The 16,208-nt window shown below is 39.0% G+C and overlaps 1 protein-coding gene and 1 pseudogene across 5 annotated transcripts in view; both read left to right on the forward strand.

The window, feature by feature from the left end:
* PAN3 (poly(A) specific ribonuclease subunit PAN3) overlaps nt 1–16,208 on the forward strand; it is a 163,317-nt gene that overhangs the window by 4,017 nt on the left and 143,092 nt on the right. The window lies entirely within an intron of this gene.
* On the forward strand, nt 10,437–11,172 carry LOC144582766 (large ribosomal subunit protein eL29-like; annotated as a pseudogene).

Genomic DNA, 16,208 nt, shown 5'->3' on the forward strand with positions numbered 1-16,208 from the left:
AGTTGATTTATGTATTTGGATTCGGTGGTGTTTGCTTTAGCTTGACTGAAGCCTAAGGCTCCTCTTTTCTGTGATAGGCTTCTTGGTGTCTCTTAGTAATTCCTTATGGATGGAGACCTCATCATAAGGAATCACAACCTAGGGATTACTGAGAGATAACCAATATTGGGAAATAATGTTGCTCAGGAATCAGGAAAGAAGGTTGTGTTGGTAATTGTATGGTGGCTTTGAATTTTTACACTTGCTGTAAAATTTTCGGTTGACTTTCTACCTTTTGCTGTATTCTTATTCTGTGTGTTTTGAGACAATATTGATATGTTTATTTTATTTTAAAGAGATGATGTCTAGCTGTGTTGTCCACACTGGTTTCGAACTCCTGGGCTCTAGCAATCTCCTGCCTTGACTTCTCAAAGCACTGGAATTATAGGTGTGAGTCACCACATCTGGCCTTGATTTGTTTTTATTTTTATTTTTTGATTTATTAATTAAGTGGATGAGGCAATTAGAATAGATGGTACTTTTTTTTTTTTTTTTTTTTTTTGAGGCAGGGACCATGGGCGCTGGCTACCATGCCCCTCTAAATTGGGAGAGTTGTGGTTTCCCAATGTTGCGCAGGCTGGTCTCAAATTTTGGGGCTCAAATCGATCTGCCCATCCTGTGAGTCACCATACTCTACCATAATTTAGTATTTTTAATCTCCATGTTTGTGGATTTAGATTGAATTATTTGACAACAAAAGAAACAAAAGATTTAATATAGAAATACAAATTTATGGTTTCCCTTTAAGGGCATCTCTTACCTATTTTGGAATTAGGGCTGTTGATAGAGCATAATTCTCTCCATTTGGACTCATTCCCTAACTGGATGACTTTTACATCTAGACATTTGAGATTTTGACCCTAATTTTAGTACATCACATTTGCAGAATTGTTTTTGTTTTGTTGGTGTTTCAGGTAGTGTTAAAAACTTGGAGGTGGGTGCATGAGAAAACTTTATCCTTATTTGCAAGCATTGGAAAACTGAAGCACAAAAGCTTTTTCTTAATACACTTAGTTGCAATGATGTTTCAACCTTATAAGGAAATTGCAATTTAGTTTTTTTCTTCTTCCTCTTTTTGGGGAGGTGGTAGGGGAGTTCTTGCTATGTTGTCTAGTCCAGGTTGGACTCCCAACTCCTGGGCTCAAGTGATCCTAGCACCTCAGCCTCCCAAGTAGCTGGGACTACAGGTGTGTGGCACAATGCCTAAATTACTTTAAGTTTTTAACATTTCATATTTCTTCTTAGTCTTGGGATTTTTCTAAGGCTTGAGAGTGATATGATTTGTATTCAACTGAATTATCTATTCTTCACATTTAATGATGTAATTCTGATATTTTCAACTGGCTAGATTTTCAAAACTGCTTTAATTTTCAAAGTGCACAATTTTTAGCAGGTAAAATATTTATTATGCCAGTATTTGTATTTTATGTACATAATTTGAAACCAAGTAGATTTAATTTACCAAAATATACTTTTCAGTTCTACTAATGTAGTTACTAGTGAATAAGGCATGTCCCAGATAGAATCATGGCTCCTTTATTTACTAGCTTTGTGACTGACCGAATTTTTAACCTTTAAGCCTCAGTTTTTCTCATCTTGAAAATGGAGATGATGTTATGAGAATTACATGGTATTTAATGTACATAGTGAGGTTTCAGTCTTAGTTGTTGCTATTATTGAATATTAACAATCTATAGTTAACCTCTACATTTCCGTTCTTCAAATTTTTGAGAGCATATATTGAAGAATAGTAAAATAGCTACAGATTATTGAATTGTGGTTGTCTGTCCAAATGGAGGAGAGTAGTGCCATGGATAACTTGAAGTTCAAATGTTAAGTTTGGAGTATGTAACATATGATGTGTGGCAAAGCTGTTTTTGTTTAACCCAGGACTAGACTTTTCATCTCACAAACCTATATTAAGGGACAGAAAAGTGAGTACTGGGAATTTGCCATTAGGATAGCTGGTCTAAGTTTAAACATTTTTATTGGAATAATACACTAAGTGTATCACAAAGACTTTATAATAACATTGATTTCACTCATTTAATATCCTGCTTCCAAGGTGGTAAGCTCTGATTTAGGTGATAGGAACAAAATAAAACAAAACTCAACCCTAATGGAGTTTACATTCTAATGGGACTCTGAACATCTATAAGGTAATACTTGGTTTTGATAAGTTTTATGAGGAAAACCCAAGGAGGGATAAGATAACTCCAGGTAAGATTCAGTTAATGAATAAAGCACTTTTTCCTGTGAAAGTGCTGTGTGCTTTTGGGGTGGTATGACCGTAGACTGAAAGTGCATTTGAAATGAGCCTTTAAGAAGATAAATGATTATCAAAAGCAAACCAAAACATTCTTTTATATTCCATTTTGAGGAATTTATTTTTTGACTAGTCAAGTGCAGTAGTGAGAATGGGGGAAGAGTATAACAAGGAGTTCGATCTATAACTGACTGTGAACAATCAGTTGAGGAATTGATTTCCCCAATTTTAAACTTTATTCTGAGATAATTGTAGAATTACCTGCAGTTGTAGGAAATAATATGGATATCTCATGTACTCCTTTTTTAAATATATATAAAGTATGGTAACATCTTTTATAGCTGTAGTACAGAATCATGGCCAGTATTGATTGCTGTAGATTTCCACAGTCTGATTTGCACTCGTGTGTGTGTGTGTGTGTGTGTGTGTGTGTGTGTATAGATGGTGTCTAACTTAACAATGGTTTGGACTTCAGGATCTTGCAAAAGCAATAAACATTCGGTAGAAACTGTACTTCCAGTACCCATTACAACCATTCTGCTTTTTACTTTTGTACAGTAGTCAATAAATTTCATGAGATATTTAATACTTTATTATAAAATGGGCTTTGTTCTAGATTATTTTGCCCAGTTATAGACTAACTGTAAGTGTTCTGAGCACTTTTAAGGTAGGCTAGGCTAAGCTATGATGTTCAGTAGGTTAGGTTTATTACATATGTTTTCACCTTATGACATTTGCAACTTAGATTGGATTTATTGGAATGTAATCCTGTTGTAAGTAGTTGAGCATCTGTATTTGAACCTTTGGAATTTTATCACATGTAGGTTTGTATCCCCACCATCACTGTCAATTTGCCTCTTTATAACCTGCATTCCCTCCCAAACTTTGGCAACCACTAATTTCTTCTCCATTTCTGCAGTTTTATCACTTCAAGAATGTTCCATAAATGAAATTATATAGCATGTAATCCTTCGGGATTAGCTTATTTTTCCACTCAACTTAATCCCTTTTAGCCAAATTATTGGTATATGTCAAGAAATCATTTGTTTTTATTGCTGAGTTTTTCCTCTCATTTTAACTTGAAAAATTTATATCCATCTTTGTTTTGGAGGAGTATCTTTTTGCTTGTTTTTCTGTAAGCATATACAAAGCTGTGAACACTTACAATGTCTAGAAATGGCATTTAAAAAATTTGCGCTAGGAGTTTATTTTATAAATTTATATATATGTACACACACACACACGGACACACACACACACACACAAATACACATTGAGACAGGGTCTTGCTCTGTTGCCTAGGCTAGAACGCATTCCTAGGTTCAAGTGATCCTCCTGCCTTAGCTGAGTAGCTGGAACTATAGGCATAAGCCACCATGCCTGGCTAACTTTTAAATTTTTGTAGAGGTGTGGTCTTGCTTGTTTCCTTGGACTCCTGGGCTCCAGTGATCCTCCCATGTAATCCCAAAGTGCTGGGATGGGATTACAGGCATGATCCACTGGCTTAGCCTCTGGTAGGATTTTAAGGAGCATTAATTGACAGATTTAAAGACATTTAAATATAAATACACACACACACACACACACACACACACACACATTTTGCTTATCTGTTTATTTCAGGGTTAGTTTTTACTCTTTTAATCGAATTAAAAAAAAATATTTATTTGTTGTTTATTTTGTTTAACGCAGAGTCTCACTCCATCAACCAGGCCGGAGTGTGGAGTGCAGTGGTCTGATCTCAGCTCACTGCAGCCTCTACTTACTGGGTTCAAGCAATTCTCTTGCCTCAGCCTCCTAGCTGGACTTAGGTGCACGCCACCACACCCGGCTAATTTCTTTGTCTTTTTAGTAGAGACAGGGTTTCACCATGTTGGCCAGGCTGGTCTCGAACTCCTGACCTCAACTGATCGGCTCACCTTGACCTCCCAAAATTCTGACATTACACTGTGACCCATTGTTCCCAGCCCTATTTGATTTAAATTTTTACTTAAAAAAATTTTTAAGGAGATGGGGCTGGCCTTGAATTCATGGCCTTAAGTAATACTCCTGCCTTAGTCTCTGAAGTAGTAGCTGGGATGACAGGTGGGAACCACCGTGCCAAGCTAATTTAGTTTTTTTTTTTTTTTAAGACAGAGTTTCTGTCTGTCTTGAAGGCTGGACTGCAGTGGTGCAGTTTCGGCACATTGCAGCCTCTGTCTCCCAGGTTCAAGTGATTCTCAATTCTCATGTCATGGTCTTCTGAGTAGCTGGCATTACAGGCTTGCACCACCACACCCAGCTAATTTTTGTATTTTCAGTAGAGACGAGGGTTTCACCATGTTGACCAGGCTGGTCTTGATCTCCTGACTTCAAGTAATCCACCTGCCTCAGCCTCCCAAAGTGCTGGGAATGCAGGTTCACACCACTGTGCCTGGCCCTAATTGAGTTTTTAAATGATGAAAGGTACATTTTTTTGGTAAAAATTTACATCGAAGTAGACATGTATAAAGTCAAAATAAATAAGTCTCCTCTTCTTATTGCTCAGGTTTAATCATTTTTTTTTTTTTTGAGACAGAGTTTTGCTCTTGTTACCCAGGCTGGAGTGCAATGGCGCGATCTCGGCTCACTGCAACCTCTGCCTCCTGGGTTCAGGCAATTCTCCTGCCTCAGCCTCCTGAGTAGCTGGGATTACAGGCACGCGCCACCATGCCCAGCTAGTTTTGTGTATTTTTAGTAGAGATCGGGTTTCATCATGTTGACCAGGATGGTCTTGATCTCTTGACCTCGTGATCTACCCGCCTCGGCCTCCCAAAGTGCGGGGATTACAGGCTTGATCCACTGCACCCAGCCATCATTGTTAATAATTTGTTTGTGTATATATCTTTTCCACACATTGTATGATGCAGATATATATCTAGTATATATATTTAAATGTATATTTGTTGTGAACTGAACGCAAGCCCGGGAATCTCGTCCAGCGAGAGGGTCCCAAACCTGGAAGAGAGCGCGCGCTGGAAAAAAGGAGATAGAAAAGGCGAGGTGTGGAGGGCTACATGCGCTATGCTCATGCAGCAATTTTATTTTTGCAATGTGTTTCATTATATACTTTTCTGAAGTTAAAGTTGTGTACGCCAGATCAACGTACTTAAGTTACAGCAAGCAAGTTACGCCCACTAAGTTATGCCCAGTAAGTAAGTTAAGTCCAGTAAGTAGGTTACGCCCAATAGGTCCAGGTAAGTAAGTTACAGTCACGCCCAGTAAGTTATGGTAAGTTACAGTTACACCCAGTAAGTTAGGATAAGTAAGTTACCAAGTGTAAATACTTAATATTTTACAGTGAAGGTAACAAGGGTCAAAAATGAACACAATCAAGCAATAAACCATAAGAAGCCAAAAGTGGACACATTGCCTCCCAAGTCCTCATATCCATAAAGTAATGTCTGTTAATTATTTAGAATAACATAGTCCCTGTCTCGGTTCCTGCCTTCTCTCAGCTCAACTCCCCCAACCGGGGATCTGTATCCGGGCTCAAGCTCACCATATGGTAAGGCCCATTTCCTAGGGGCCTCACACGGGAGCGATCCCCACAGGTCTCCCTTATATATTTACCTATATATACTCTGTGTGTGTGTGTGTGTGTATATATATATATTTATTTTTTGAGATGGAGTCTTGCTGTGTCATCAGTCTGGAGTGCAGTGGCACGATCTCGGCTCACTGTAACCTCACCTGTGTCAGCCTCCTGAGTAGCTGGGATTACAGGCACATGCCACCACGCCCAGCTAATTTTTGTGTTTTAGTAGAGATGGGGTTTCACCATGTTGGTCAGGCTGGACTTAAACTCCTGATCTTGTGATCCACCCACCTTGGCCTCCTGAAGTGCTGGGATTACAGGCTTGAGCCACCACACCCAGCGATACATTTTTTTTTCTTTCTTTTTTTTCTTTACATGATGAGCTCCAATTTACAGACATTTTTCATATTTAAACAAATCCTAATATAAGAAAAATACGAATAATATTTTGCTTTTGGAATTAGAAATGTAGTACATGCACAGGTTAAAAATTTAAATAGCACCAAAGGGTACACAGTGAAAAATAGCTTACTTCCCTCTCTAGTTACCTGATTCCTGCCTCCCAAAGACAGTCGCTCTTTCTAGCTTATTTGGTAGCCATTGACAAATATTTTTTGCCTATACTGTTATTCATATGTTTATATTTCTCTATGTCTGACACATTAACACACGTATATATGCACATGCATGAGTACACACATGGAAGCACTCTGAATTTTCTTACCTAATGGCTTATCTTGTAGTTCGTTCCACATTCACACATAGAAATCTACCTTATTCTGTCTCATGGCTATGTAAATATTCCATTATATGTTTGTATTATTTGATTCTTTATAATGGATATTTCAATTGTTTATAGGCTTGCTATTACAAGTAATGGCACAAAGTTATGTTTTAATGCATTATGTATATTTAATACATATACATTTACACAAACATGTGAGATATACTTAAAGAGCATACAAAGTCTTCAGTAATCTGGTTCACACTTGATACATTTTAAAAAACAACAACAACAACACTGTGTGGGGTGTTGCGACTCATGTCTGTAATCCCAGTACTTTGAAAGGCCGAGACAGGAAGATTGCTTGAGCTCAGAAGTTCGAGACCAGCCTGGGTAATATAGTGAGACTCTGTCTCTACTAAAAATTTAAAAAAAAAAAAAAAAAAAGGCCAGGTAGGGTGGCTCACGCCTGTCATCCCAACACTTTGAGAGGCCATCGTGGGCAGATCACGAGGTCAAGAGTTTGAGACCAGCCTGGGCAACACGTGAAACCCCGTCTCTACTGAAATACAAAATATTAGCTGGGCATGGTGGCATGCACCTGTAATCCCAACTACTCAAGAGGCTGAGGCAGGAGAATTGCTTGAATCGGGAGGCAGAGGTAGCAGTGAGGTGACATTGTGCCACTGCACTCCAGCCTGGACAACAAAGCAAGACTCCGTCTCCAAAAAAAAGGAAACGTAGCTAGACTTGGTGGCTCACCTATAGTCCCAGCTACTCAGGAGGCTGCTACAGGAAGATTACTTGAGCCCAAGCGGTGGAGGACACAGTGAGCCGTGATCATGCCGCTGCATTCCAGTAAGACCTGTCTCCAAAAATAAAAAAAAAAGAAAACCACTGAATTTATATACCATCAGTTGAAAATAATATACTTGAAATACTCATTCATATTTGCCCCAGTAAAATTTTTTCTGTCCAGTGGCTCGCGTATCTAGAGATAGTTATATAAATCATACCTTTGGTAACTTAATAAGTTAATATTTGTAAATAGTCTAGTAGTCGCTGGGAAGTTTCATTTGTGTATGTAATAAAATTATATTGTTACTGATTATTTACTAGTTGATCTACATTCATGTTTTGTTTTGCTTTGTTTTTTAGAGGTGTTGCTCTGTCACCCAGGCTATAGTGCAGTGGCACCCTCAAGCATGCACGCTTGAACTCCTGGGCTCAAGTTATTTTCTTGCCTCAGCCTCTCGAGTAGTTAGGTCTACAGGGATACACAATCATACCTGGCTAATTTTTAAAAATTTTTCTGGAGACAGGGTCTCGCTATGTTTCCTAGGCTGGTTTTGAACTCCTGGCCTCAAGTGATCCTCTAACCTCAGTCTGACAAAGTGCTGTGCTGGGATTACAGGCATAGGCCACCATGCCTATGATACAGATCTTTTACACTGCTTTTAGAAATATCAAATAGAGCAATAATATGGTTGGAAAAAACTGGAAAGGACTTTATATATATCTTTAACTTTCTTATTTTGCTCCTACATTTCTAAGTTTACTCTGCTATAATACTGATGTTCCCAAATTTGATGATATGCTTGATTGAGAGATGAGATCAGGGTGAAGAAAGGCAAAATGGTATGAGGCCTTTTAAATTCCATAAGTCAGTTTTATGGTTCAGAGATGCTGTAGCCCTATGTCAGCTATCTCTGAGGAAGAGCCTCCTTGATAATGGTGGGGCAGGGAATCTTCTGCTTACTCCCAAAACTTTGGAAAATTAGTAAGGCAGCATTTAAAGACAATTTTTAGCTGGGTCCTCAGATACGATATACGTTTTAAAAAGATTTGGCCAGGTGCAGGGCCCATACCTGTAATCCCAGCACTTTGGGAGGCTGAGGAGGGCAGATCACCTGAGGTCAGGAGTTTGAGACCAGCCTGACCAACATGAAGAAACCCTGTTTCTATTAGAAATACAAAAAATCAGCCAGGTGTGGTGGCACACGCCTATAATCCCAGCTGCTTGGGATGCTGAGGCAGGAGAATCACCTGAACCCGGGAGGCAGAGGTTGCAGTGAGCCAAGATAGCACCATTGCACTCCAGCCTGGGCAACAGGAGCGAAACTCCATCTCAAAAAAAAAAAAAAAAAAAGATTTAATGTATATGTATATATAAAAAATATCTTTGAAAAACTTAGATTATGGTAAGCATTCAGCTTAGTGTGATTTGGGCTAATAATTAATGGAAATTAATTCATTTAATTGATTAATAAGCATTTATTGTTTACTCTGTTAGGTACTGTTTTAGGTTCTTAGGATATGTTAGTGAACAAAATAGATTAAAGAAAAATCCCTTCCTTTGTGGACCTTACATTTTTATTTATTTATTTTGATGTGGTTTCACCATGACGGCCAGGCTGGTCTTAAACTCCTGACCTCAGGTGATCCACCCATCTTGGCCTCCCAAAGTGCTAGGATTACAGGCGTGAGCCACCATGCCTGGCCTGGACCTTACATTTTAATGTATAAGACAGACAATATTTATAAATATAACTCCAGTAATCTTATATTATGTTAGAAGATGACAAGTCCTACTAAAAACAAAAGTGTAGTAGAGTAAGAGGGAATAAGAGTATAGGAATAGGGAGATCAAGGTAAACCTCTTGGGATTGAAATTTGAGTGTAGACTGGAGAATGGTAGCCAAGCCAGTAATCAGGAGAAAGTATCTCAGGCAGAGGAATAGAAGGCTCATAGATTGGTGTGGAGAGAGGAACAGGGAAGAATTGGACTTTTGCTTTTATTTTGTGTCAAAAGGAGGGATAGGATCTAAGGTTTTTAATTTTAATTTAATTTAATTTTTATTTTTCTTGCCCCTCCCTTGGATCTAGGTTTTTAAAAGAGTTCTGTGGTAAGAGAGCAGGAGAGAATTCAGGAGATAATTTGCAATAATCCAGCAAGAGATGATGTAGCTTAGGCAGGTTACAGCGTTGAAAGTGGCAAGAACTAGTCAGTGTTCAGATATATTTTCCAGGTACAGCCAGTGTAATTTCACATGAAATGTAGGGCATTGGAGAGAGGAGTCAAGGGTTGGTTTCAAGGATGTGGAAGGATGGATGGACTTGGTACCACCTGAGATGGGGGAATGCTGCAGACAGAGCAAATATGGGAGAGCAGATCAGGAGTTTGGTTTTGAACATGTTACTGTGAGAGTTATATTAGCCATTCAAGTGGAGATTTTGAGGAGGTAGGTAGATACGAATCTGGAGTTCTTGAGAGATATTAGGACTAGAGATAATAACTTTCAAGTCATCAGTGTATACATGGCGTTTAAAGTCATAGAACTGTATGCATTCACCAAGGAATATGGCTTGTATGAGTTCACCAAGGAATAAGAACTTGGGAAACACAAATATTTATTGATAAATCAGTAGGGTATTATCTTTTTTCCTAGGAGAAAGAAAGAATAGGTAAGTAACATTTGGGTTCTACATATGCGCCAGTCATGCTGTATATATATTTGCATACACTATCCTATCATATTTAATAACTAATCACTTTCATGAAATAGATAATGTTTTCATTTGACAGTTAAAAACTAGCACTTGAAAAGACTAGTTTTAATAACCAATTACAAGTTCTTTCACTATCCTTTGTATATGACCTTAAGAAATTGAGTTCAGAGGCCGGGCGTGGTGGCTCACCCCTGTAAAACCAGAACTTTGGGAGGCCAAGGTGGGTGGATCGCCTGAGGTCAGGAGTTTGAGACCAGCCTGGCCAACAAACCCTGCCTCTAATAAAAACACAAAAATTAGTTGGTCGTGGTGGTGGGCACCTGTAATCCCAGCTAGTCAGGAGGCTGAGGCAGGAGAATCCCCTGAACCCAGGAGGCAGAGGTTGCAGTGAGCCAAGATCTCCAGACAAGAGTGAAACTCCATCTTAAAAAAAAAAAAAAGAAGAAGAAGAAGAAGAAAAGAGAGCCTCGGCTTAAGATGCAGACATGGCCAAGTCCAAGAACCACACTACACACAGTCAGTCCTGAAAATGGCACAGAAATGGTATCAAGAAACCCCAATCACAAAGATACAAATCTCTTTAGTAGGTGGACTCCAAGTTCCTGAGGAACATGTGCTTTGTCAAGAAGCACAACAAGAAGGTCCTAAAGAAGATGCAGGCCAGTAAAGCCATGAGTGCATGTGCTGAGGCTATCAAGGCCCTCATAAAGCCTAAGGAGCTTAAGTCCAATATCCCAAAGTGTACCAGTCACAAGCTCGATCAACTTGTCTACATTGCTCACCCCAAGCTTAGGAAGCATGCTTGTACTCGCATTGCCAAAGGGGTCAGGCTATGCCGGCCAGAGGCCAAGGATCAAACCAAGGCCCAGGCTGCAGCTCCATCTTCAGTTCCACCTCAGGCTCTGAGGTGCCAAGTCCCCTAAAAAGGCTTCAGAGTAGATATCTCTGTCTGCCAGCATGAGGACAGAAGGACTGGTATGAACCCCCAGGCTGCCGTCTGCATGGGGCTGGGGTCATCCTGTGCTATGTACACATCAACCTGAGGCAGGATTTAAGAAAAAAAATAAGAAATTAAGGTAGGATAGCAAAGTTTTTCTGTAGTGTTGAGAGTAGAATGTAAACCTTGTTCTTTTTAATACTGTATATCCTATTACAATTAAGTCCTTATGTGAGCTGAACATTCAGTCTTTGCTAGATTATTCTAATTAGCTGCCCTTGTATGGTTAGGTTAGCATGGAGTTAAAGATAAATGCCCCGTTTAAAAAAATGACAACCCTTCAGAAAACTCTGGCAGTTTACAGAAGAAATACAAATGGCTAGTAAGTATATAAAAGTTCCTAACGAGTGAATTAAAGCAAATTAAAACAAGTGTTCACTTATTTATTTATTTTTTACCTTTCAAGTTGATAAGAGCACAAAGATTGCTGTTACCTAGTGTTGGTGTGGGTTTGGGGTGGGGGAAAGACACTCCGGTATGATGCTTTTAGAAGTCAGTATTCATTAAAATTTAAGATGTCCACATCCTTTGGCACAATAGTTTATTTTTAGACTGATTCTATGGAAACACAAGATATATGTACAGAGTTATTCACTGCAGCTGATCTGTGATAGTGAAAACTTAAAAATAGTGAAATTCCTCTTTTTTTTTGTAAATTGGTGTCATAGTGAAGTTCCTCTTAATAAGGGTGTCATCTATATAGCAGAATATCATAGAGCAGTAAAAACAAGCAGGAGTTTTATGTACAGATAAGAAGAGATGCTTAAAATATATTACTAAGTAGGAGGAAGAAGAAATTAAAAAACAGTATGTGTAATACACTTTTAATTTTAAAAGATATGTAAGAAGAAAAGTTGTAGAGACAGCATTGAGTTGTTAATATTAGTATTTCTGTGGTGGCATGGTGGGAGACTTTGATTTCTATATTTCTGGATTTTTTTTTCCTCAAGTCTTTTATAATCAGAAAAAGAATCAGTAAAGATACATACACGCACGCAAACACGCATGCACACACGCACACACAACGAACCCAACCCCAACCCTTCAGATGCTAGGTTACTACAGGATTTAGCAAAAGAATTAGAAATGCATGTGGTTTGCTAGTTTATCCCAAATTCAGCATTAGTCTTCTGAGCTCATCCATGGGTTTGGATGATCTTAAACTAATATTTTATGTGACAAGTAAGCTGGTTTTAGAAACAAAATTTTTTTCTCTGTTATTAAATTCTTAGCCACATTACGGAGAAAACAATACTGGAAAACTTTTTAGGTCATTTATTACTTTATTGGCATCTTTTGATTGTGTAGAAAATAGTAATTATCTTAGCATAAATCTCAAAACTGCTTTTTATTGGAGGATATTTTTCAGTGAGTATTCAATTTGATGATACTAAATAGCTTCACCCAAGAGCCCAATTTATTTAGTTGTGGACGGCCGGGCGCGGTCGCTCACGCCTATAATCCCAGCACTTTGGGAGGCCAAGGCGGGTGGATCACAAGGTCAAGAGATCGAGACCATCCTGGTCAACATGGTGAAACCCCATCTCTACTAAAAATAGAAAAATTAGCTGGGCATGGTGGTGCACGCCTGTAGTCCCAGCTACTCAGGAGGCTGAGGCAGGAGAATTGCTTGAACCCAGGAGGTGGAGGTTGTGGTGAGCTGAGATCGCGCCATTGCACTCCAGCCTGGGTAACAAGAGGGAAACTCCGTCTCAAAATAAATAAATAAATAAATAAAATATTTAGTTGTGGATGTTCAGGTTTGTAGCAGATTCATCGTGGAAGGCCTATAGTGTTGCAGTATTCCCCAGAATCTGCTGTTTTTACTGGAGTCTTACTGCACTGCAGTTCTTTTCTGATTGAAGAGGCTAAATAATGTATACTGCAAACATGTTCAGGTAAAAACAGTGTACTGTATACACTCCAGTGAAACAGTGGGTTCTCAGCTGGGTACTTGTCTTTAAGCCACTTTATTCATCTGAAATTTCTGTTTAGGGAATTGTTTTTTCTTCTGGCTGTAGGCATTGCTGTGGCTATCTTGGTGCGTAGGTATAACAACCTCTCTAAGAGCCAATTTGAGATGGAGTTTTGTTCTTGTCACCCAGGCTGGAGTACAATGGTGTGACCTCAGTATACTGCAACCTCCGCCTCCCAGATTCAAGCACATCTACCACCTCAGCCTTCTGAATAGCTGGGATTACAGATGTGGGCCAGTAGGCCCACCTAATTTTTGTATTTTCAGTAGAGACAGGGTTTTGCCATGTTAGCCAGCCTGGTCTTGAACTCCTGACCTCAGGTGATCCACCTGTTTCGGCCTCCCAAAGTACTAGGATTACAGGTGTGAATCATGACACCCAGCCTGACTTTGCAGTTTTTAAAACAGTGCTAACTTTCCTTCCTGGAGGTCTGTTATTTTATGCAGACTACTCACTGTCTACTAAATAACGTAGTATGTGTTCTCTGGACACTGACTAGAGAACGTAATTTAATTATTGGGCACATATTGAACATTTCTATGCCAGGTATCATAATATTGGGGAATACAAAGATGTATCAGGGTGGGCACATTGGCTCATGCCTCTAATCCCAGCACTTTGGGAGGTCGAGGAGGGTGAATCACTTGAGGTCAGGAGTTTGAGACCAACCTGGCCAACATGATGAAACTCTGTCTCTACCAAAAATACAAAAAAATTAGCTGGGCATGGTGGCATGCACCTGTAGTCTCAGCTGCTTGGGAGGCTGAGGCAGGAGAATCGCATGAACCCTGGAGGCAGAGGCTGCAGTGAGCCAAGATGGCACCATTGCACTCCAGCCTGGGCAACAAAGCAAGACTTCATCTCAAAAATAAAAAATAAATAAATAAAATAAAGATGTATCAGACATGGCCCTGGTCATTTGTGAGTGCATAGATTAATAAAGGAGTTTGACATTATAAAGTATTACATAGTATGATATTATATATATATACACACCTCTCATATATGTACATAAAGTGTGTAAGAAACTCTATTCAGGGATATTTTGAGAGGCAATATTTGAAATATTTTTCAAAAGATGTATGAGGCATACCTGGTAGAAAGGGCATTCTAGGCAAATGAGAAAAGACACAGGTTTGAGAGGAAGCACTATCCATAGTTTTGTAGTCATCTGACGGTAAGTGAATAGGCTAATTATGGAGATAGGTACTGGATAATAAGTTGTGGCCACGTTTTGAAGGCCCTTCTAGGTTATGCTAGTAAGTGATATGATAAGATCTGTGTTTTCCCACCCTCAAAGATGGCAGAAGGCAAGAAATAAAGTCAGAGCTGAACTGAATAAAATTGAGATTCAAGAAACTACAAAAGATTAATGAAAACAGAAGTTGGTTATTTAATAGAATAAAGCAGTTTCTCTTTAAACTGCTAACTAGACTAATAAAAAAGATCCAAATAAGCACAGTCAGAAATGACAAAGGGGACATTACCACCGACCCCACAGAAGTACAAAAAACCCTCAGACTATTATGAACACCTCTATGCATGTTAAGTAAAAAAACTACAAGAAATGGGTACATTTCTGGAAGCATATCTGCGTGTTAAGTAAAAAAACTACAAGAAATGGGTACATTTCTGGAAACATATCTCCCATGATTGAACCAGAAAGAAATTGAAACCCAGAACAGAGCAATAACGAGTTCTGAAATTGAATCTGTAGTAAAAAACTTACCAATCAGAAAAAGCCCAGGACCAAATGGATTCAAAGCCAAATTCTACTAGACATATTAATATCAAGAGCTGGTACAATTCCTACTGAAGCTATTCCAAGAAATTGAAGAGGAGGGATCCCTCCCTATCTCGTTCAATGAGGCAGCATCATTCTGATACCAAAACCTGGCAGAGATGCACAAGAAACAAAAACTTGAGGCCAGTCAGTATTCTTGACGAACATAGATGCAAAAATATTCAACAAAATACTAGGACACTGAATCCAGCAACATATCAAAAAGCTAATCCACTAGGCCAGGAGCAGTAGCTTTTACATGTAATCTCAGTACTTTGGGAGGCCAAGGCAAGTTGATTGAGGACAGGAATTCAAGACCAGTCTGTGCAACATGTTGAGTCCCCATCTCTACCCAAAAAAACTACAAAAATTAGCTGGGTGTGGTGGCACATGCCTGTAGTCCCAGCTACTTAAGAGGCTGAGGTGGAAGGATGGCTTGGGCCCAGGAGGCAGAGGTTGCAGTAAGCTGATATTGGGCCATGGTACTCCAACCTATGTAACAGAGCGAGACCCTGTCAAGAAAAAAAAAAAAAAAGCTAATTCACCATGATCAAGTAGGCTTTACCCGAGTTGCAAGACTGGTTGGGCATATGCAAATCAATGACTGTTATCTGTCGCATAAACGGAGCTAAAAATCACATGACCATTTTAATAGATGCAGAAAAAGTTTTCAGTAAAATTCAACATCGCTTAATGTTAAAAACCCTCAACAAACTTGACATTGAAGGAACACACTTCAAAATAATGAGAGCCATGTATGACAAAGCCAGCATCATACTGAATGGGCAAAAGCTTGAGAACTGGAAGAAGACAAGATTGCCTACTCTCAACACTCCTATTTAACATAGTACTAGAAGTCCTAGCCAGATCAATCAGGCAAGAGAAAGAAATAAAAGGCATCCAAATAGGAAGAGAGGAAGTCAAACTATCTCTGTAGATAATATGATTTTGTACCTAGAAAACCCCACAGTCTGCCCAGAAATTTGTAAGTCTGACAAACAACTTCAGCAAGGTTTCAGGATACAAAATTGATGTGTAAAAATCCATAGCATATCTATACACCAACAGCATCCAAGCTGAGTGCCAAATCAAGAATGCAATCCCTTTTACAATAGCTGCGAAAAATAAAATACCTAGCAATACAGCTAATCAGGGAGGCGAAGGTGAAAGAGCTCTGTAATGAGAATTAGGAAACATTGTTAAAAGAAATCAGAGATGACACAAACAAATAGAAAAATATTCCATGCTCATGGATCGAAAGAATCAATATTGTTAAAATGGCAGTAGTGCCCAAAACAACATACAGATTCAGTGCTATTCCTATCAAACTGCCAATGACATTCTTCACAGAATTAGA

This window comes from Callithrix jacchus, chromosome 5 (genome assembly GCF_049354715.1).
Source record: "Callithrix jacchus isolate 240 chromosome 5, calJac240_pri, whole genome shotgun sequence".
In the NCBI taxonomy this organism is placed as follows: Eukaryota; Metazoa; Chordata; class Mammalia; order Primates; family Cebidae; genus Callithrix; species Callithrix jacchus.